Source organism: Cervus elaphus, chromosome 1 (genome assembly GCF_910594005.1).
Source record: "Cervus elaphus chromosome 1, mCerEla1.1, whole genome shotgun sequence".
NCBI lineage: Eukaryota > Metazoa > Chordata > Mammalia > Artiodactyla > Cervidae > Cervus > Cervus elaphus.
Window position 1 is genome coordinate 10,146,160 of NC_057815.1, and position 22,246 is coordinate 10,168,405.

A 22,246-nucleotide genomic window follows, 5' to 3' on the forward strand; every position below is an offset into this window, starting at 1 on the left:
GTAGACTTTATGTTTCACACGGTCCGTGGCTGTGAGGTAGACTTTATTTGTCACACGGTCCGTGGCTGTGGGAATACACTTTATGTTTCACAAGGTCCGTGGCTCTGGGAATAGACTTTATCTTTCACATGGTCCATGTCTGTGGGCTAGACTTTATCTTTCACATGGTCCGTGGCTGTGGTATAGACTTCATCTTTCACACGGTCCGTGGCTGTGGGATAGACTTTATCTTTCGCATGGTCCGTGCCTGTGGGATAGACTTTAACTTTGACACGGTCCGTGGCTGTGTGGTAAACTTTATCTTTCACACGGTCCGTGCCTCTAGGACAGACTTTGTCTTTCACACGGTCCTTGCCTGTGGGATAGACTTTTTCACAAGGTCCGTGGCTGTGGGATAGACTATCTTTCACACGGTACGTGCCTGTGGGGTAGACTTTATTTTTCTCACGGTCCGTGCCTGTGGGATAGACTTTATCTTTCACACGGTCCGTGCATGTGGGATAGACTTTATCTTTCACATGGTCCGTGGCTCTGGGAATAGAGTTTATCTTTCACACAGTCCGTGCCTGTGGGATAGACTTTATCATTCACACGGTCCGTGCCTGTGGGATAGACTTTATCTTTCACATGGTCCGTGGCTGTGGTATAGACTTCATCTTTCACACGATCCGTGGCTGTGGGATAGACTTTATCTTTCGCATGGTCCGTGCCTGTGGGATAGACTTTATCTTTCACATGGTCCATGCCTGTGGAATAGACTTTATCTTTGACACGGTCCGTGGCTGTGGGGTAAACTTTATCTTTCACATGGTCCGTGCCTCTAGGCCAGACTTTGTCTTTCACACGGTCCGTGCCTGTGGGATAGACTTTTTCACAAGGTCCGTGGCTGTGGGATAGACTATCTTTCACACGGTACGTGCCTGTTGGGTAGACTTTATCTTTCTCACGGTCCGTGCCTGTGGGATAGACTTTATCTTTCACACGGTCTGTGCATGTGGGATAGACTTTATCTTTCACATGGTCCGTGGCCGTGGGACAGAGTTTATCTTTCACACAGTCCGTGCCTGTGGGATAGACTTTATCATTCACACGGTCCGTGCCTGTGGGATAGACTCTATCTTTCACACGGTCCGTGGCTGTGGGATAGACTCTATCTTTCACATGGTCCGTGGCTGTGGTATAGACTTCATCTTTCACATGGTCCGTGGCTGTGGGATAGACTTTATCTTTCGCATGGTCCGTGCCTGTGGGATAGACTTTATCTTTCAAATGGTCCGTGCCTGTGGAGTAGACTTTATCTTTGACATGGTCCGTGGCTGTGGGGTAAACTTTATCTTTCACATGGTCCGTGCCTCTAGGACAGACTTTGTCTTTCACACGGTCCGTGCCTGTGGGATAGACTTTTTCACAAGGTCCGTGGCTGTGGGATAGACTATCTTTCACACGGTACGTGCCTATGGGGTAGACTTTATCTTTCTCACGGTCCGTGCCTGTGGGATAGACTTTATCTTTCACACGGTCCGTGCATGTGGGATAGAGTTTATCTTTCACATGGTCCGTGGCTCTGGGAATAGAGTTTATCTTTCACACAGTCCGTGCCTGTGGGATAGCCTTTATCATTCACACGGTCCGTGCCTGTGGGATAGACTCTATCTTTCATACGGTCCGTGGCTGTGGGATAGACTCTATCTTTCACATGGTCCGTGGCTGTGGGATTAGACCCTATCTTTCACACGGTCCATGGCTGTGGGGTAGACTTTATCTTTCACATGGTCCGTGGCTGTGGGGTAGACTTTATCTTTCACACGGTATGTTGCTGTGGGATAGATTTTATCTTTCACATGGTCCGTGGCTGTGGGATTGACTTTATCTTTCACACGGTCCATGGCTCGGGGGACACTTTTTCTTTCACACGGCCCGTGGCAGTGGGGTAGACTTTATCTTTCACACGGCCCGTGCCCATGGGGAAGACTTTATCTTTCACACGGCACATGGCTGTGGGGTAGACTTTATCTTTCATACGGCCCGTTCCTGTGGGATAGACTTTATCTTTCACACGGTCCGTGCCTATGGGATGGACTTTGTCTTTAACACGGCCCGTGGCTGCGGGGTAGACTTTATCTTTCACACGGCCCATGGCTGTGGGGTAGACTTGATCTTTCACATGGTCCGTGCCTGTGGGGTATACTTTATCTTTCACACGGTCCGTGCCTGTGGGATTGACTTTATCTTTCACATGGTCCGTGCCTGTGGGATAGACTCTATCTTTCACACGGTCCGTGGCTGTGGGATAGACTATCTTTCACATGGTCCGTGGCTGTGGGATTAGACTCTATCTTTCACACGGTCCATGGCTGTGGGGTAGACTTTATATTTCACATGGTCTGTGGCTGTGGGGTAGACTTTATCTTTCACACGGTATGTGGCTTTGGGATAGATTTTATCTTTCACACGGTATGTGGCTTTGGGATAGATTTTATCTTTCACACGGTCCGTGGCTGTGGGGTAGACTTTATCTTTCACATGGTCCATGGCTGTGGGAACAGACTCTATCTTTCACACTGTCCGTGCCTGTGGGATAAACTTTATCTTTCACACGGTCCGTGGCTGTGGGATAGACTTTATCTTTCACACGGTCCGTGCCTGTGGGATAGACTTTATCTTTCACACGGTCCACGCCTGAGGGATAGACTTTTTCACATGGTCCGTGCCTGTGGGATAGACTTTATCTTTCACACGGTCCGTGCCTGTGGGATAGACTTTATGATTCACATGGTCCGTGGCTGTGGGATAGACTTTTTCACACGGTCCGTTGCTGTGGAATAGACTTTATCTTTCACACGGTCCATGCCTGTGGGATAGATTTTATCTTTCACACGGTCCGTGGCTGTGAGGTAATTTTTATCTTTCACACGGTACGTTGCTAGGTAATAGAGTTTTTCTTTCACACAGTCCATGGCTGTGGGAATAGACTTTATGTTTCACACGGTCCGAGGCTGTGGGGTAGACTTTATCTTTCACATGGTCCGTGGCTGTGGGGTAGACTTTATCTTTCACACGGTCCATGGCTGTGGGGTAGACTTTATCTTTCACACGGTCCGTGGCTGGGGGGTAGACTTTATCTTTCACACGGTCCATGGCTGGGGGGTAGACTTTATCTTTCACACGGTCCGTGGCTGGGGGGTAGACTTTATCTTTCACACGGCCTGTGGCAGTGGGGTAGACTTTATCTTTCTCACGGCCCGTGCCCATGGGGAAGACTTTATCTTTCACACGGCCTGTGGCTGTGGGGTAGACATTTCTTTCATATGGCCCGTTCCTGTAGGATAGACTTTATCTTTCACATGGTCCGTGCCTATGGGATAGACTTTGTCTTTCACACGGCCCGTGGCGACAGGGTAGACTTTATCTTTCACACGGCCCGTGGCTGTGCGGTAGACTTTATCTTTCACATGGTCCGTGCCTGTGGGGTAGACTTTATCTTTCACACGGTCCGTGCCTGTGGGATAGACTTTATCTTTCACATGGTCCGTGCCTGTGGGATGGACTCTATCTTTCACACGGTCCGTGGTTGTGGAATAGACTCTAACTTTCACATAGTCCGTGGCTGTGGGAGTAGTCTTTATCTTTCACACGGTCTGTGACTGTGGGAATAGACTTTATGTTTCACAAGGTCCGTGGCTCTGGGAATTGAATTTATCTTTCACACTGTCCGTGGCTGTGGGGTAGACTTTATCTTTCATACGGTCCGTGCCTGTGGGATGGACTTTATCTTTCACATGGTCCGGGGCTGTGGTATAGACTTTATCTTTCACACGGTCCGTGGCTGTGGGATAGTCTTTATCTTTCACACGGTCCGTGCCTGTGGGATAGACTTTTTCACACGGTCCTTGGCTGTGGGGTAGACTTTATCTTTCACATGGTCCGTGGCTGTGGGAGTAGTTTTTATGTTTCACACGGTCCGTGGCTGTGGGAATAGACTTTATGTTTCACAAGGTCCGTGGCTCTGGGAAGAGAATTTATCTTTCACATGGTCCGTGCTGTGCGATAGACTGTATCTTTCACATGGTCCGTGGCTGTGGGATAGACTTTATCTTTCACACGGTACGTGCCTGTGGAATAGACTTTATCTTTCACACGGTCCGTGCCTCTAGGACAGACTTTATCTTTCACACGGTCCGTGCCTGAGGGATAGACTTATTCACACGGTCCGTGCCTGTGGGATAGACTTTATCTTTCACACGGTCCATGCCTGTGGAATAGACTTTAACTTTCACACGGTCCTTGGCTGTGGGATAGACTTTTTCACACGGTCCGAGCCTGTGGGATAGACTTTATCTTTCACACGGTCCGTTCCTGTCGGATAGACTTTATCTTTTACACGGTCCGTGACTGTGGGATAGACTTTATCTTTCACATGGTCCGTTGCTGTGGGATACACTTTATTTTTCACACGGTCCGTGGCTGTGGGAATAGACTCTATCTTTCACACGGTCCGTGGCTGTGGGGTAGACTTTATCTTTCACACGGTCCGTGGCTGTGGGATAGACTTTATCTTTCACACGGTCCGTGGATGTTTGGTAGAGTTTATCCTTCACACGGTCCGTGGCTGTGGGCAAGACTTTATCTTTCACACGGTCCGTGCCTGTGGGGTAGACTTTATCTTTCACACGGCCCGTGCCTGTGGGGTAGACTTTATCTTTCACACGGCCCGTGGCTGTGGGGTAGACTTTATCTTTCACACGGCCCGTGCCTGTGGGGTAGACTTTATCTTTCACACGGTCCGTGGCTGTGGGGTAGACTTTATCTTTCACACGGCCCGTGGCTGTGGGGTAGACTTTCTCTTTCACCCGGCCCGTGGCTGTGGATTAGACTTTATCATTTACACGGTCCATGGCTGTGGGGTAGACTTAATCTTTCACACGGTCCGTGCCTGTGGGAAAGACTCTATCTTTCACACGGTCCGTGGCTGTGGGATAGCCTCTATCTTTCACACGGTCCGTGGCTGTGGGATAGACTCTATCTTGCACATGGTCTGTGGCTGTGGGAATAGACTGTATCTTTCACACGGTCCCTGGTGTGGGGTAGACTTTATCTTTCACACGGTCCGTGGCTGTGGGGTAGACTTTATCTTTCACATGGTCCGTGGCTGTGAGGTAGACTTTATTTGTCACACGGTCCGTGGCTGTGGTAGTAGTCTTTATCTTTCACACGGTCCGTGGCTGTGGGAATAGACTTTATGTTTCACACGGTCCGTGGCTCTGGGAATAGACTTTATCTTTCACACGGTCATTGCCTGTGGGGTAGACTTTACCTTTCACACGGTCCGTGCCTGTGGGATAGACTCTATCTGGCACATGGTCTGTCGCTGTGGGAATAGACTCTATCTTTCACACGGTCCATGGCTGTGGGTTAGACTTTATCTTTCACACGGTCCGTGGCTGTGGGGTAGACTTTATCTTTCACATGGTCCATGCCTGTGGGACAGACTTAATCTTTCACACGGTCCATGCCTGTGGGATAGACTTTTTCACACGGTCCATGGCTGTGGATAGACTTTATCTTTCACACGGTCCGTTCCTGTGGGTTAGACTTTATCTTTCACACGGTCCCTGGCTGTGGGATAGACTTTATCTTTCACACGGTCCATGTCTGTGGGGTAGACTTTATCTTTCACAAGGTCCTTGCCTGTGGGAGTAGACTTTATCTTTCATACGGTCCGTGGATGTGGGAATAGACTTTATGTTTCACACGGTCCGTGGCTCTGGGAATAGACTTTATCTTTCACATCGTCCATGTCTGTGGGGTTGACTTTATCTTTCACAAGGTCTTTGCCTGTGGGATAGACTTTATCTTGCACACGGCCCGTGGCTGTGGGGTAGACTTTCTCTTTCACCCGGCCCGTGGCTGTGGATTAGACTTTATCATTTACACGGTCCATGGCTGTGGGGTAGACTTAATCTTTCACACGGTCCGTGCCTGTGGGAAAGACTCTATCTTTCACACGGTCCGTGGCTGTGGGATAGCCTCTATCTTTCACACGGTCCGTGGCTGTGGGATAGACTCTATCTTGCACATGGTCTGTGGCTGTGGGAATAGACTGTATCTTTCACACGGTCCCTGGCTGTGGGGTAGACTTTATCTTTCACACGGTCCGTGGCGGTGGGGTAGACTTTATCTTTCACATGGCCCGTGGCTGCGAGGTACACTTTATCTTTCACACGGTCCGTGGCTGTAGGGTTGACTTTACTTTCACACGGTCTGTGGCTGTGGGGTAGACTTTACCTTTCACACGGTCCGTGGCTGTGGGGTAGACTTTATCTTTCACACGGTCCGTGGCTGTGGGGTAGACTTTATGTTTCACACGGTCCGTGGCTGTGAGGTAGACTTTATTTGTCACACGGTCCGTGGCTGTGGGAATACACTTTATGTTTCACAAGGTCCGTGGCTCTGGGAATAGACTTTATCTTTCACATGGTCCATGTCTGTGGGCTAGACTTTATCTTTCACATGGTCCGTGGCTGTGGTATAGACTTCATCTTTCACACGGTCCGTGGCTGTGGGATAGACTTTATCTTTCGCATGGTCCGTGCCTGTGGAATAGACTTTAACTTTGACACGGTCCGTGGCTGTGTGGTAAACTTTATCTTTCACACGGTCCGTGCCTCTAGGACAGACTTTGTCTTTCACACGGTCCTTGCCTGTGGGATAGACTTTTTCACAAGGTCCGTGGCTGTGGGATAGACTATCTTTCACACGGTACGTGCCTGTGGGGTAGACTTTATTTTTCTCACGGTCCGTGCCTGTGGGATAGACTTTATCTTTCACACGGTCCGTGCATGTGGGATAGACTTTATCTTTCACATGGTCCGTGGCTCTGGGAATAGAGTTTATCTTTCACACAGTCCGTGCCTGTGGGATAGACTTTATCATTCACACGGTCCGTGCCTGTGGGATAGACTTTATCTTTCACATGGTCCGTGGCTGTGGTATAGACTTCATCTTTCACACGATCCGTGGCTGTGGGATAGACTTTATCTTTCGCATGGTCCGTGCCTGTGGGATAGACTTTATCTTTCACATGGTCCATGCCTGTGGAATAGACTTTATCTTTGACACGGTCCGTGGCTGTGGGGTAAACTTTATCTTTCACATGGTCCGTGCCTCTAGGCCAGACTTTGTCTTTCACACGGTCCGTGCCTGTGGGATAGACTTTTTCACAAGGTCCGTGGCTGTGGGATAGACTATCTTTCACACGGTACGTGCCTGTTGGGTAGACTTTATCTTTCTCACGGTCCGTGCCTGTGGGATAGACTTTATCTTTCACACGGTCTGTGCATGTGGGATAGACTTTATCTTTCACATGGTCCGTGGCCGTGGGACAGAGTTTATCTTTCACACAGTCCGTGCCTGTGGGATAGACTTTATCATTCACACGGTCCGTGCCTGTGGGATAGACTCTATCTTTCACACGGTCCGTGGCTGTGGGATAGACTCTATCTTTCACATGGTCCGTGGCTGTGGTATAGACTTCATCTTTCACATGGTCCGTGGCTGTGGGATAGACTTTATCTTTCGCATGGTCCGTGCCTGTGGGATAGACTTTATCTTTCAAATGGTCCGTGCCTGTGGAGTAGACTTTATCTTTGACATGGTCCGTGGCTGTGGGGTAAACTTTATCTTTCACATGGTCCGTGCCTCTAGGACAGACTTTGTCTTTCACACGGTCCGTGCCTGTGGGATAGACTTTTTCACAAGGTCCGTGGCTGTGGGATAGACTATCTTTCACACGGTACGTGCCTATGGGGTAGACTTTATCTTTCTCACGGTCCGTGCCTGTGGGATAGACTTTATCTTTCACACGGTCCGTGCATGTGGGATAGAGTTTATCTTTCACATGGTCCGTGGCTCTGGGAATAGAGTTTATCTTTCACACAGTCCGTGCCTGTGGGATAGCCTTTATCATTCACACGGTCCGTGCCTGTGGGATAGACTCTATCTTTCATACGGTCCGTGGCTGTGGGATAGACTCTATCTTTCACATGGTCCGTGGCTGTGGGATTAGACTCTATCTTTCACACGGTCCGTGGCTGTGGGGTAGACTTTATCTTTCACATGGTCCGTGGCTGTGGGGTAGACTTTATCTTTCACACGGTATGTTGCTGTGGGATAGATTTTATCTTTCACATGGTCCGTGGCTGTGGGATTGACTTTATCTTTCACACGGTCCATGGCTCGGGGGACACTTTTTCTTTCACACGGCCCGTGGCAGTGGGGTAGACTTTATCTTTCACACGGCCCGTGCCCATGGGGAAGACTTTATCTTTCACACGGCACATGGCTGTGGGGTAGACTTTATCTTTCATACGGCCCGTTCCTGTGGGATAGACTTTATCTTTCACACGGTCCGTGCCTATGGGATGGACTTTGTCTTTAACACGGCCCGTGGCTGCGGGGTAGACTTTATCTTTCACACGGCCCATGGCTGTGGGGTAGACTTGATCTTTCACATGGTCCGTGCCTGTGGGGTATACTTTATCTTTCACACGGTCCGTGCCTGTGGGATTGACTTTATCTTTCACATGGTCCGTGCCTGTGGGATAGACTCTATCTTTCACACGGTCCGTGGCTGTGGGATAGACTATCTTTCACATGGTCCGTGGCTGTGGGATTAGACTCTATCTTTCACACGGTCCATGGCTGTGGGGTAGACTTTATATTTCACATGGTCTGTGGCTGTGGGGTAGACTTTATCTTTCACACGGTATGTGGCTTTGGGATAGATTTTATCTTTCACACGGTATGTGGCTTTGGGATAGATTTTATCTTTCACACGGTCCGTGGCTGTGGGGTAGACTTTATCTTTCACACGGTCCATGGCTGTGGGAACAGACTCTATCTTTCACACTGTCCGTGCCTGTGGGATAAACTTTATCTTTCACACGGTCCGTGGCTGTGGGATAGACTTTATCTTTCGCACGGTCCGTGCCTGTGGGATAGACTTTATCTTTCACACGGTCCACGCCTGAGAGATAGACTTTTTCACACGGTCCGTGCCTGTGGGATAGACTTTATCTTTCACACGGTCCGTGCCTGTGGGATAGACTTTATGATTCACATGGTCCGTGGCTGTGGGATAGACTTTTTCACACGGTCCGTTGCTGTGGAATAGACTTTATCTTTCACACGGTCCATGCCTGTGGGATAGATTTTATCTTTCACACGGTCCGTGGCTGTGAGGTAATTTTTATCTTTCACACGGTACGTTGCTAGGTAATAGAGTTTTTCTTTCACACAGTCCATGGCTGTGGGAATAGACTTTATGTTTCACACGGTCCGAGGCTGTGGGGTAGACTTTATCTTTCACATGGTCCGTGGCTGTGGGGTAGACTTTATCTTTCACACGGTCCATGGCTGTGGGGTAGACTTTATCTTTCACACGGTCCGTGGCTGGGGGGTAGACTTTATCTTTCACACGGTCCATGGCTGGGGGGTAGACTTTATCTTTCACACGGTCCGTGGCTGGGGGGTAGACTTTATCTTTCACACGGCCTGTGGCAGTGGGGTAGACTTTATCTTTCTCACGGCCCGTGCCCATGGGGAAGACTTTATCTTGCACACGGCCTGTGGCTGTGGGGTAGACATTTCTTTCATATGGCCCGTTCCTGTAGGATAGACTTTATCTTTCACATGGTCCGTGCCTATGGGATAGACTTTGTCTTTCACACGGCCCGTGGCGACAGGGTAGACTTTATCTTTCACACGGCCCGTGGCTGTGCGGTAGACTTTATCTTTCACATGGTCCGTGCCTGTGGGGTAGACTTTATCTTTCACACGGTCCGTGCCTGTGGGATAGACTTTATCTTTCACATGGTCCGTGCCTGTGGGATGGACTCTATCTTTCACACGGTCCGTGGTTGTGGAATAGACTCTAACTTTCACATAGTCCGTGGCTGTGGGAGTAGTCTTTATCTTTCACACGGTCTGTGACTGTGGGAATAGACTTTATGTTTCACAAGGTCCGTGGCTCTGGGAATTGAATTTATCTTTCACACGGTCCGTGGCTGTGGGGTAGACTTTATCTTTCATACGGTCCGTGCCTGTGGGATGGACTTTATCTTTCACATGGTCCGGGGCTGTGGTATAGACTTTATCTTTCACACGGTCCGTGGCTGTGGGATAGTCTTTATCTTTCACACGGTCCGTGCCTGTGGGATAGACTTTTTCACACGGTCCTTGGCTGTGGGGTAGACTTTATCTTTCACATGGTCCGTGGCTGTGGGAGTAGTCTTTATGTTTCACACGGTCCGTGGCTGTGGGAATAGACTTTATGTTTCACAAGGTCCGTGGCTCTGGGAAGAGAATTTATCTTTCACATGGTCCGTGCTGTGCGATAGACTGTATCTTTCACATGGTCCGTGGCTGTGGGATAGACTTTATCTTTCACACGGTACGTGCCTGTGGAATAGACTTTATCTTTCACACGGTCCGTGCCTCTAGGACAGACTTTATCTTTCACACGGTCCGTGCCTGAGGGATAGACTTATTCACACGGTCCGTGCCTGTGGGATAGACTTTATCTTTCACACGGTCCATGGCTGTGGGGTAGACTTTATCTTTCACACGGTCCGTGGCTGGGGGGTAGACTTTATCTTTCACACGGTCCATGGCTGGGGGGTAGACTTTATCTTTCACACGGTCCGTGGCTGGGGGGTAGACTTTATCTTTCACACGGCCTGTGGCAGTGGGCTAGACTTTATCTTTCTCACGGCCCGTGCCCATGGGGAAGACTTTATCTTTCACACGGCCTGTGGCTGTGGGGTAGACATTTCTTTCATATGGCCCGTTCCTGTAGGATAGACTTTATCTTTCACATGGTCCGTGCCTATGGGATAGACTTTGTCTTTCACACGGCCCGTGGCGACAGGGTAGACTTTATCTTTCACACGGCCCGTGGCTGTGCGGTAGACTTTATCTTTCACATGGTCCGTGCCTGTGGGGTAGACTTTATCTTTCACACGGTCCGTGCCTGTGGGATAGACTTTATCTTTCACATGGTCCGTGCCTGTGGGATGGACTCTATCTTTCACACGGTCCGTGGTTGTGGAATAGACTCTAACTTTCACATAGTCCGTGGCTGTGGGAGTAGTCTTTATCTTTCACACGGTCTGTGACTGTGGGAATAGACTTTATGTTTCACAAGGTCCGTGGCTCTGGGAATTGAATTTATCTTTCACACTGTCCGTGGCTGTGGGGTAGACTTTATCTTTCATACGGTCCGTGCCTGTGGGATGGACTTTATCTTTCACATGGTCCGGGGCTGTGGTATAGACTTTATCTTTCACACGGTCCGTGGCTGTGGGATAGTCTTTATCTTTCACACGGTCCGTGCCTGTGGGATAGACTTTTTCACACGGTCCTTGGCTGTGGGGTAGACTTTATCTTTCACATGGTCCGTGGCTGTGGGAGTAGTCTTTATGTTTCACACGGTCCGTGGCTGTGGGAATAGACTTTATGTTTCACAAGGTCCGTGGCTCTGGGAAGAGAATTTATCTTTCACATGGTCCGTGCTGTGCGATAGACTGTATCTTTCACATGGTCCGTGGCTGTGGGATAGACTTTATCTTTCACACGGTACGTGCCTGTGGAATAGACTTTATCTTTCACACGGTCCGTGCCTCTAGGACAGACTTTATCTTTCACACGGTCCGTGCCTGAGGGATAGACTTATTCACACGGTCCGTGCCTGTGGGATAGACTTTATCTTTCACACGGTCCATGCCTGTGGAATAGACTTTAACTTTCACACGGTCCTTGGCTGTGGGATAGACTTTTTCACACGGTCCGAGCCTGTGGGATAGACTTTATCTTTCACACGGTCCGTTCCTGTCGGATAGACTTTATCTTTCACACGGTCCGTGGCTGTGGGGTAGACTTTATCTTTCACACGGTCCGTGGCTGTGGGATAGACTTTATCTTTCACACGGTCCGTGGATGTTTGGTAGAGTTTATCCTTCACACGGTCCGTGGCTGTGGGCAAGACTTTATCTTTCACACGGTCCGTGCCTGTGGGGTAGACTTTATCTTTCACACGGCCCGTGCCTGTGGGGTAGACTTTATCTTTCACACGGCCCGTGGCTGTGGGGTAGACTTTATCTTTCACACGGCCCGTGGCTGTGGGGTAGACTTTATCTTTCACACGGTCCGTGGCTGTGGGGTAGACTTTATCTTTCACACGGCCCGTGGCTGTGGGGTAGACTTTCTCTTTCACCCGGCCCGTGGCTGTGGATTAGACTTTATCATTTACACGGTCCATGGCTGTGGGGTAGACTTAATCTTTCACACGGTCCGTGCCTGTGGGAAAGACTCTATCTTTCACACGGTCCGTGGCTGTGGGATAGCCTCTATCTTTCACACGGTCCGTGGCTGTGGGATAGACTCTATCTTGCACATGGTCTGTGGCTGTGGGAATAGACTGTATCTTTCACACGGTCCCTGGTGTGGGGTAGACTTTATCTTTCACACGGTCCGTGGCTGTGGGGTAGACTTTATCTTTCACATGGTCCGTGGCTGTGAGGTAGACTTTATTTGTCACACGGTCCGTGGCTGTGGTAGTAGTCTTTATCTTTCACACGGTCCGTGGCTGTGGGAATAGACTTTATGTTTCACACGGTCCGTGGCTCTGGGAATAGACTTTATCTTTCACACGGTCATTGCCTGTGGGGTAGACTTTACCTTTCACACGGTCCGTGCCTGTGGGATAGACTCTATCTGGCACATGGTCTGTCGCTGTGGGAATAGACTCTATCTTTCACACGGTCCATGGCTGTGGGTTAGACTTTATCTTTCACACGGTCCGTGGCTGTGGGGTAGACTTTATCTTTCACATGGTCCATGCCTGTGGGACAGACTTAATCTTTCACACGGTCCATGCCTGTGGGATAGACTTTTTCACACGGTCCATGGCTGTGGATAGACTTTATCTTTCACACGGTCCGTTCCTGTGGGTTAGACTTTATCTTTCACACGGTCCCTGGCTGTGGGATAGACTTTATCTTTCACACGGTCCATGTCTGTGGGGTAGACTTTATCTTTCACAAGGTCCTTGCCTGTGGGAGTAGACTTTATCTTTCATACGGTCCGTGGATGTGGGAATAGACTTTATGTTTCACACGGTCCGTGGCTCTGGGAATAGACTTTATCTTTCACATCGTCCATGTCTGTGGGGTTGACTTTATCTTTCACAAGGTCTTTGCCTGTGGGATAGACTTTATCTTGCACACGGCCCGTGGCTGTGGGGTAGACTTTCTCTTTCACCCGGCCCGTGGCTGTGGATTAGACTTTATCATTTACACGGTCCATGGCTGTGGGGTAGACTTAATCTTTCACACGGTCCGTGCCTGTTGGAAAGACTCTATCTTTCACACGGTCCGTGGCTGTGGGATAGCCTCTATCTTTCACACGGTCCGTGGCTGTGGGATAGACTCTATCTTGCACATGGTCTGTGGCTGTGGGAATAGACTGTATCTTTCACACGGTCCCTGGTGTGGGGTAGACTTTATCTTTCACACGGTCCGTGGCTGTGGGGTAGACTTTATCTTTCACATGGCCCGTGGCTGCGAGGGACACTTTATCTTTCACACGGTCCGTGGCTGTGGGGTAGACTTTATCTTTCACACGGTCCGTGGCTGTGGGCTAGACTTTACCTTTCACACGGTCCGTGGCTGTGGGGTACACTTTACCTTTCACACGGTCCGTGGCTGTGGGGTAGACTTTATCTTTCACACGGTCCGTGGCTGTGAGGTAGACTTTATTTGTCACACGGTCCGTGGCTGTGGTAGTAGTCTTTATCTTTCACACGTTCCGTGGCTGTGGGAATAGACTTTATGTTTCACACGGTCCGTGGCTCTGGGAATAGACTTTATCTTTCACACGGTCATTGCCTGTGGGGTAGACTTTACCTTTCACACGGTCCGTGCCTGTGGGATAGACTCTATCTGGCACATGGTCTGTCGCTGTGGGAATAGACTCTATCTTTCACACGGTCCATGGCTGTGGGTTAGACTTTATTTTTCACACGGTCCGTGGCTGTGGGGTAGACTTTATCTTTCACATGGTCCATGCCTGTGGGACAGACTTAATCTTTCACACGGTCCATGCCTGTGGGATAGACTTTTTCACACGGTCCGTGGCTGTGGATAGACTTTATCTTTCACACGGTCCGTTCCTGTGGGTTAGACTTTATCTTTCACACGGTCCTTGGCTGTGGGATAGACTTTATCTTTCACACGGTCCATGTCTGTGGGGTAGACTTTATCTTTCACACGGTCCTTGCCTGTGGGAGTAGACTTTATCTTTCATACGGTCCGTGGATATGGGAATAGACTTTATGTTTCACAAGGTCCGTGGCTCTGGGAATAGACTTTATCTTTCACATCGTCCATGTCTGTGGGGTTGACTTTATCTTTCACAAGGTCTTTGCCTGTGGGATAGACTTTATCTTTCACATGGTCCGTGGCTGTGTTATAGACTTCATCTTTCACACGGTCCGTGGCTGTGGGATAGACTTTATCTTTCGCATGGTCCGTGGCTGTTTGATAGCCTCTATCTTTCACACGGTCTGTGTCTGTGAGGTAGACTTTATCCTTCACACGGTCCGTGGCTGTGGGGTAGACTTTATCTTTCACTCGGCCCTTGACTGTGCGGTAGACTTTATCTTTCACATGGTCCGTGGCTCTGGGAATAGAGTTTATCTTTCACACGGTCCGTGGCTGTGGGATGGACTCTATCTTTCACACGGTCCGTGCCTGAGGGATAGACTTATTCACACGGTCCGTGCCTGTGGGATAGACTTTATCTTTCACACGGTCCATGCCTGTGGAATAGACTTTAACTTTCACACGGTCCTTGGCTGTGGGATAGACTTTTTCACACGGTCCGTGCCTGTGGGATAGACTTTATCTTTCACACGATCCGTTCCTGTGGGATAGACTTTATCTTTCACACGGTCCGTGACTGTGGGATAGACTTTATCTTTCACATGGTCCGTTGCTGTGGGATAGACTTTATTTTTCACACGGTCCGTGGCTGTGGGAATAGACTCTATCTTTCACACGGTCCGTGGCTGTGGGGTAGACTTTATCTTTCACACGGTCCGTGGCTGTGGGATAGACTTTATCTTTCACACGGTCCGTGGATGTTTGCTTGAGTTTATCCTTCACACGGTCCGTGGCTGTGGGCAAGACTTTATCTTTCACACGGTCCGTGCCTGTGGGGTAGACTTTATCTTTCACACGGCCCGTGCCTGTGGGGTAGACTTTATCTTTCACACGGACCGTGGCTGTAGGGTAGACTTTATCTTTCACACGGCCCGTGGCTGTGGGGTAGACTTTATCTTTCACACGGTCCGTGGCTGTGGGGTAGACTTTATCTTTCACACGGCCCGTGGCTGTGGGGTAGACTTTCTCTTTCACCCGGCCCGTGGCTGTGGATTAGACTTTATCATTTACACGGTCCATGGCTGTGGGGTAGACTTAATCTTTCACACGGTCCGTGCCTGTGGGAAAGACTCTATCTTTCACACGGTCCGTGGCTGTGGGATAGCCTCTATCTTTCACACGGTCCGTGGCTGTGGGATAGACTCTATCTTGCACATGGTCTGTGGCTGTGGGAATAGACTGTATCTTTCACACGGTCCCTGGTGTGGGGTAGACTTTATCTTTCACACGGTCCGTGGCTGTGGGGTAGACTTTACCTTTCACACGGTCCGTGGCTGTGGGGTAGACTTTATCTTTCACACGGTCCGTGGCTGTGAGGTAGACTTTATTTGTCACACGGTCCGTGGCTGTGGTAGTAGTCTTTATCTTTCACACGGTCCGTGGCTGTGGGAATAGACTTTATGTTTCACACGGTCCGTGGCTCTGGGAATAGACTTTATCTTTCACACGGTCATTGCCTGTGGGGTAGACTTTACCTTTCACACGGTCCGTGCCTGTGGGATAGACTCTATCTTGCACATGGTCTGTCGCTGTGGGAATAGACTCTATCTTTCACACGGTCCACGGCTGTGGGTTAGACTTTATCTTTCACACGGTCCGTGGCTGTGGGGTAGACTTTATCTTTCACATGGTCCATGCCTGTGGGACAGACTTAATCTTTCACACGGTCCATGCCTGTGGGATAGACTTTTTCACACGGTCCGTGGCTGTGGATAGACTTTATCTTTCACACGGTCCGTTCCTGTGGGTTAGACTTTATCTTTCACACGGTCCCTGGCTGTGGGATAGACTTTATCTTTCACACGGTCCATGTCTGTGGGGTAGACTTTATCTTTCACACGGTCCTTGCCTGTGGGAGTAGACTTTATCTTTCATACGGTCCGTGGATGTGGGAATAGACTTTATGTTTCACAAGGTCCGTGGCTCTGGGAATAGACTTTATCTTTCACATCGTCCATGTCTGTGGGGTTGACTTTATCTTTCACAAGGTCTTTGCCTGTGTGATAGACTTTATCTTTCACATGGTCCGTGGCTGTGTTATAGACTTCATCTTTCACACGGTCCGTGGCTGTGGGATAGACTTTATCTTTCGAATGGTCCGTGGCTGTTTGATAGACTCTATCTTTCACACGGTCTGTGTCTGTGAGGTAGACTTTATCCTTCACACGGCCCGTGCCTGTGGGGTAGACTTTATCTTTCACTCGGCCCTTGACTGTGCGGTAGACTTTATCTTTCACATGGTCCGTGGCTCTGGGAATAGAGTTTATCTTTCACACGGTCTATGGCTGTGGGATGGACTCTATCTTTCACACGGTCCGTGCCTGTAGGATAGACTCTATCTTTCACACGATCCGTGGATGAGGGAATAGACTTTATCTCTAACACGGTCCATGCCTGTGGGATAGACTCTATCTTTCACATGGTCCGTGGCTGTGGGATAGCCTCTATCTTTCACACAGTCCGTGGCAGTGGGAATAGACTCTATCTTTCACACGGTCCATGGCTGTGGGATAGACTTTATCTTTCACACGGTCCGTGGCTGGGAGGTAGACTTTATTTGTCACACGGTCCGTGGCTGTGGTAGTAGTCTTTATCTTCCACACGGTCCGCGGCTGTGGGAATAGACTTTATGTTTCACACGGTCCGTGGCTCTGGGAATAGACTTTATCTTTCACACGGTCCGTGCCTGTGGGGTAGACTTTATCTTTCACACGGTCCGTGCCTGTGGGATAGACTTTATCTTTCAAACGGTCCGTGCCTGTGGGGTAGACTTTATCTTTCACACGGTCCGTGCCTGTGGGATAGACTCTATCTTGCACATGGTCTGTCGCTGTGGGAATAGACTCTATCTTTCACAGGGTCCATGGCTGTGGGTTAGACTTTATCTTTCACATGGTCTGTGCCTGTGGGGTAGACTTTATCTTTCACACGGTCCGTGCCTGTGGGATTGACTTTATCTTTCACATGGTCCGTGCCTGTGGGATAGACTCTATCTTTCACACGGTCCGTGGCTGTGGGATTAGACTCTATCTTTCACACGGTCCATGGCTGTGGGATAGACTTTATATTTCACATGGTCTGTGGCTGTGGGGTAGACTTTATCTTTCACAGGGTATGTGGCTTCGGGATAAATTTTATCTTTCACACGGTATGTGGCTTTGGGATAGATTTTATCTTTCACACGGTCCGTTCCTGTGGGTTAGACTTTATCTTTCACACGGTCCGTGGCTGTGGGATAGACTTTTTCACACGGTCTGTGACTGTGGGATAGACTTTATCTTTCACACCGTCCATGTCTGTGGGGTAGACTTTATCTTTCACATGGTCCTTTCCTGTGGGAGTAAACTTTATCTTTCATATGGTCCGTGGCTGTGGGAATAGACTTTATGTTTCACAAGGTCCGTGGCTCTGGGAATAGACTTTATCTTTCACATGGTCCATGTCTGTGGGGTAGACTTTATCTTTCACATGGTCCGTGGCTGTGGGAGTAGTCTTTATGTTTCACACGGTCCGTGGCTGTGGGAATAGACTTTATGTTTCACAAGGTCCGTGGCTCTGGGAAGAGAATTTATCTTTCACATGGTCCGTGGCGGTGCGATAGACTGTATCTTTCACATGGTCCGTGGCTGTGGGATAGACTTTATCTTTCACACGGTACGTGCCTGTGGAATAGACTTTATCTTTCACACGGTCCGTGCCTCTAGGACAGACTTTATCTTTCACACGGTCCGTACCTGAGGGATAGACTTATTCACACGGTCCGTGCCTGTGGGATAGACTTCATCTTTCACACGGTCCATGCCTGTGGAATAGACTTTAACTTTCACACGGTCCTTGGCTGTGGGATAGACTTTTTCACACGGTCCGAGCCTGTGGGATAGACTTTATCTTTCACACGGTCCGTTCCTGTCGGATAGACTTTATCTTTCACATGGTCCGTTGCTGTGGGATACACTTTATTTTTCACACGGTCCGTGGCTGTGGGAATAGACTCTATCTTTCACACGGTCCGTGGCTGTGGGGTAGACTTTATCTTTCACACGGTCCGTGGCTGTGGGATAGACTTTATCTTTCACACGGTCCGTGGATGTTTGGTAGAGTTTATCCTTCACACGGTCCGTGGCTGTGGGCAAGACTTTATCTTTCACACGGTCCGTGCCTGTGGGGTAGACTTTATCTTTCACACGGCCCGTGCCTGTGGGGTAGACTTTATCTTTCACACGGCCCGTGGCTGTGGGGTAGACTTTATCTTTCACACGGCCCGTGGCTGTGGGGTAGACTTTATCTTTCACACGGTCCGTGGCTGTGGGGTAGACTTTATCTTTCACACGGCCCGTGGCTGTGGGGTAGACTTTCTCTTTCACCCGGCCCGTGGCTGTGGATTAGACTTTATCATTTACACGGTCCATGGCTGTGGGGTAGACTTAATCTTTCACACGGTCCGTGCCTGTGGGAAAGACTCTATCTTTCACACGGTCCGTGGCTGTGGGATAGCCTCTATCTTTCACACGGTCCGTGGCTGTGGGATAGACTCTATCTTGCACATGGTCTGTGGCTGTGGGAATAGACTGTATCTTTCACACGGTCCCTGGTGTGGGGTAGACTATCTTTCACACGGTCCGTGGCTGTGGGGTAGACTTTATCTTTCACATGGTCCGTGGCTGTGAGGTAGACTTTATTTGTCACACGGTCCGTGGCTGTGGTAGTAGTCTTTATCTTTCACACGGTCCGTGGCTGTGGGAATAGACTTTATGTTTCACACGGTCCGTGGCTCTGGGAATAGACTTTATCTTTCACACGGTCATTGCCTGTGGGGTAGACTTTACCTTTCACACGGTCCGTGCCTGTGGGATAGACTCTATCTGGCACATGGTCTGTCGCTGTGGGAATAGACTCTATCTTTCACACGGTCCATGGCTGTGGGTTAGACTTTATCTTTCACACGGTCCGTGGCTGTGGGGTAGACTTTATCTTTCACATGGTCCATGCCTGTGGGACAGACTTAATCTTTCACACGGTCCATGCCTGTGGGATAGACTTTTTCACACGGTCCGTGGCTGTGGATAGACTTTATCTTTCACACGGTCCGTTCCTGTGGGTTAGACTTTATCTTTCACACGGTCCCTGGCTGTGGGATAGACTTTATCTTTCACACGGTCCATGTCTGTGGGGTAGACTTTATCTTTCACAAGGTCCTTGCCTGTGGGAGTAGACTTTATCTTTCATACGGTCCGTGGATGTGGGAATAGACTTTATGTTTCACACGGTCCGTGGCTCTGGGAATAGACTTTATCTTTCACATCGTCCATGTCTGTGGGGTTGACTTTATCTTTCACAAGGTCTTTGCCTGTGGGATAGACTTTATCTTGCACACGGCCCGTGGCTGTGGGGTAGACTTTCTCTTTCACCCGGCCCGTGGCTGTGGATTAGACTTTATCATTTACACGGTCCATGGCTGTGGGGTAGACTTAATCTTTCACACGGTCCGTGCCTGTGGGAAAGACTCTATCTTTCACACGGTCCGTGGCTGTGGGATAGCCTCTATCTTGCACATGGTCTGTGGCTGTGGGAATAGACTGTATCTTTCACACGGTCCCTGGTGTGGGGTAGACTTTATCTTTCACACGGTCCGTGGCTGTGGGGTAGACTTTATCTTTCACATGGCCCGTGGCTGCGAGGGACACTTTATCTTTCACACGGTCCGTGGCTGTGGGGTAGACTTTATCTTTCACACGGTCCGTGGCTGTGGGCTAGACTTTACCTTTCACACGGTCCGTGGCTGTGGGGTAGACTTTACCTTTCACACGGTCCGTGGCTGTGGGGTAGACTTTATCTTTCACACGGTCCGTGGCTGTGAGGTAGACTTTATTTGTCACACGGTCCGTGGCTGTGGTAGTAGTCTTTATCTTTCACACGTTCCGTGGCTGTGGGAATAGACTTTATGTTTCACACGGTCCGTGGCTCTGGGAATAGACTTTATCTTTCACACGGTCATTGCCTGTGGGGTAGACTTTACCTTTCACACGGTCCGTGCCTGTGGGATAGACTCTATCTGGCACATGGTCTGTCGCTGTGGGAATAGACTCTATCTTTCACACGGTCCATGGCTGTGGGTTAGACTTTATTTTTCACACGGTCCGTGGCTGTGGGGTAGACTTTATCTTTCACATGGTCCATGCCTGTGGGACAGACTTAATCTTTCACACGGTCCATGCCTGTGGGATAGACTTTTTCACACGGTCCGTGGCTGTGGATAGACTTTATCTTTCACACGGTCCGTTCCTGTGGGTTAGACTTTATCTTTCACACGGTCCTTGGCTGTGGGATAGACTTTATCTTTCACACAGTCCATGTCTGTGGGGTAGACTTTATCTTTCACACGGTCCTTGCCTGTGGGAGTAGACTTTATCTTTCATACGGTCCGTGGATGTGGGAATAGACTTTATGTTTCACAAGGTCCGTGGCTCTGGGAATAGACTTTATCTTTCACATCGTCCATGTCTGTGGGGTTGACTTTATCTTTCACAAGGTCTTTGCCTGTGGGATAGACTTTATCTTTCACATGGTCCGTGGCTGTGTTATAGACTTCATCTTTCACACGGTCCGTGGCTGTGGGATAGACTTTATCTTTCGCATGGTCCGTGGCTGTTTGATAGCCTCTATCTTTCACACGGTCTGTGTCTGTGAGGTAGACTTTATCCTTCACACGGCCCATGCCTGTGGGGTAGACTTTATCTTTCACTCGGCCCTTGACTGTGCGGTAGACTTTATCTTTCACATGGTCCGTGTCTCTGGGAATAGAGTTTATCTTTCACACGGTCCGTGGCTGTGGGATGGACTCTATCTTTCACACGGTCCGTGCCTGAGGGATAGACTTATTCACACGGTCCGTGCCTGTGGGATAGACTTTATCTTTCACACGGCCCATGGCTGTGGGGTAGACTTTAACTTTCACACGGTCCTTGGCTGTGGGATAGACTTTTTCACACGGTCCGTGCCTGTGGGATAGACTTTATCTTTCACACGATCCGTTCCTGTGGGATAGACTTTATCTTTCACACGGTCCGTGGCTGTGGGAATAGACTCTATCTTTCACACGGTCCGTGGCTGTGGGGTAGACTTTATCTTTCACACGGTCCGTGGCGGTGGGGTAGACTTTATCTTTCACATGGCCAGTGGCTGCGAGGTACACTTTATCTTTCACACGGTCCGTGGCTGTAGGGTAGACTTTACTTTCACACGGTCTGTGACTGTGGGGTAGACTTTACCTTTCACACGGTCCGTGGCTGTGGGGTAGACTTTACCTTTCACACGGTCCGTGGCTGTGGGGTAGACTTTATGTTTCACACGGTCCGTGGCTGTGAGGTAGACTTTATTTGTCACACGGTCCGTGGCTGTGGGAATACACTTTATGTTTCACAAGGTCCGTGGCTCTGGGAATAGACTTTATCTTTCACATGGTCCATGTCTGTGGGCTAGACTTTATCTTTCACATGGTCCGTGGCTGTGGTATAGACTTCATCTTTCACACGGTCCGTGGCTGTGGGATAGACTTTATCTTTCGCATGGTCCGTGCCTGTGGAATAGACTTTAACTTTGACACGGTCCGTGGCTGTGTGGTAAACTTTATCTTTCACATGGTCCGTGCCTCTAGGACAGACTTTGTCTTTCACACGGTCCGTGCCTGTGGGATAGACTTTTTCACAAGGTCCGTGGCTGTGGGATAGACTATCTTTCACACGGTACGT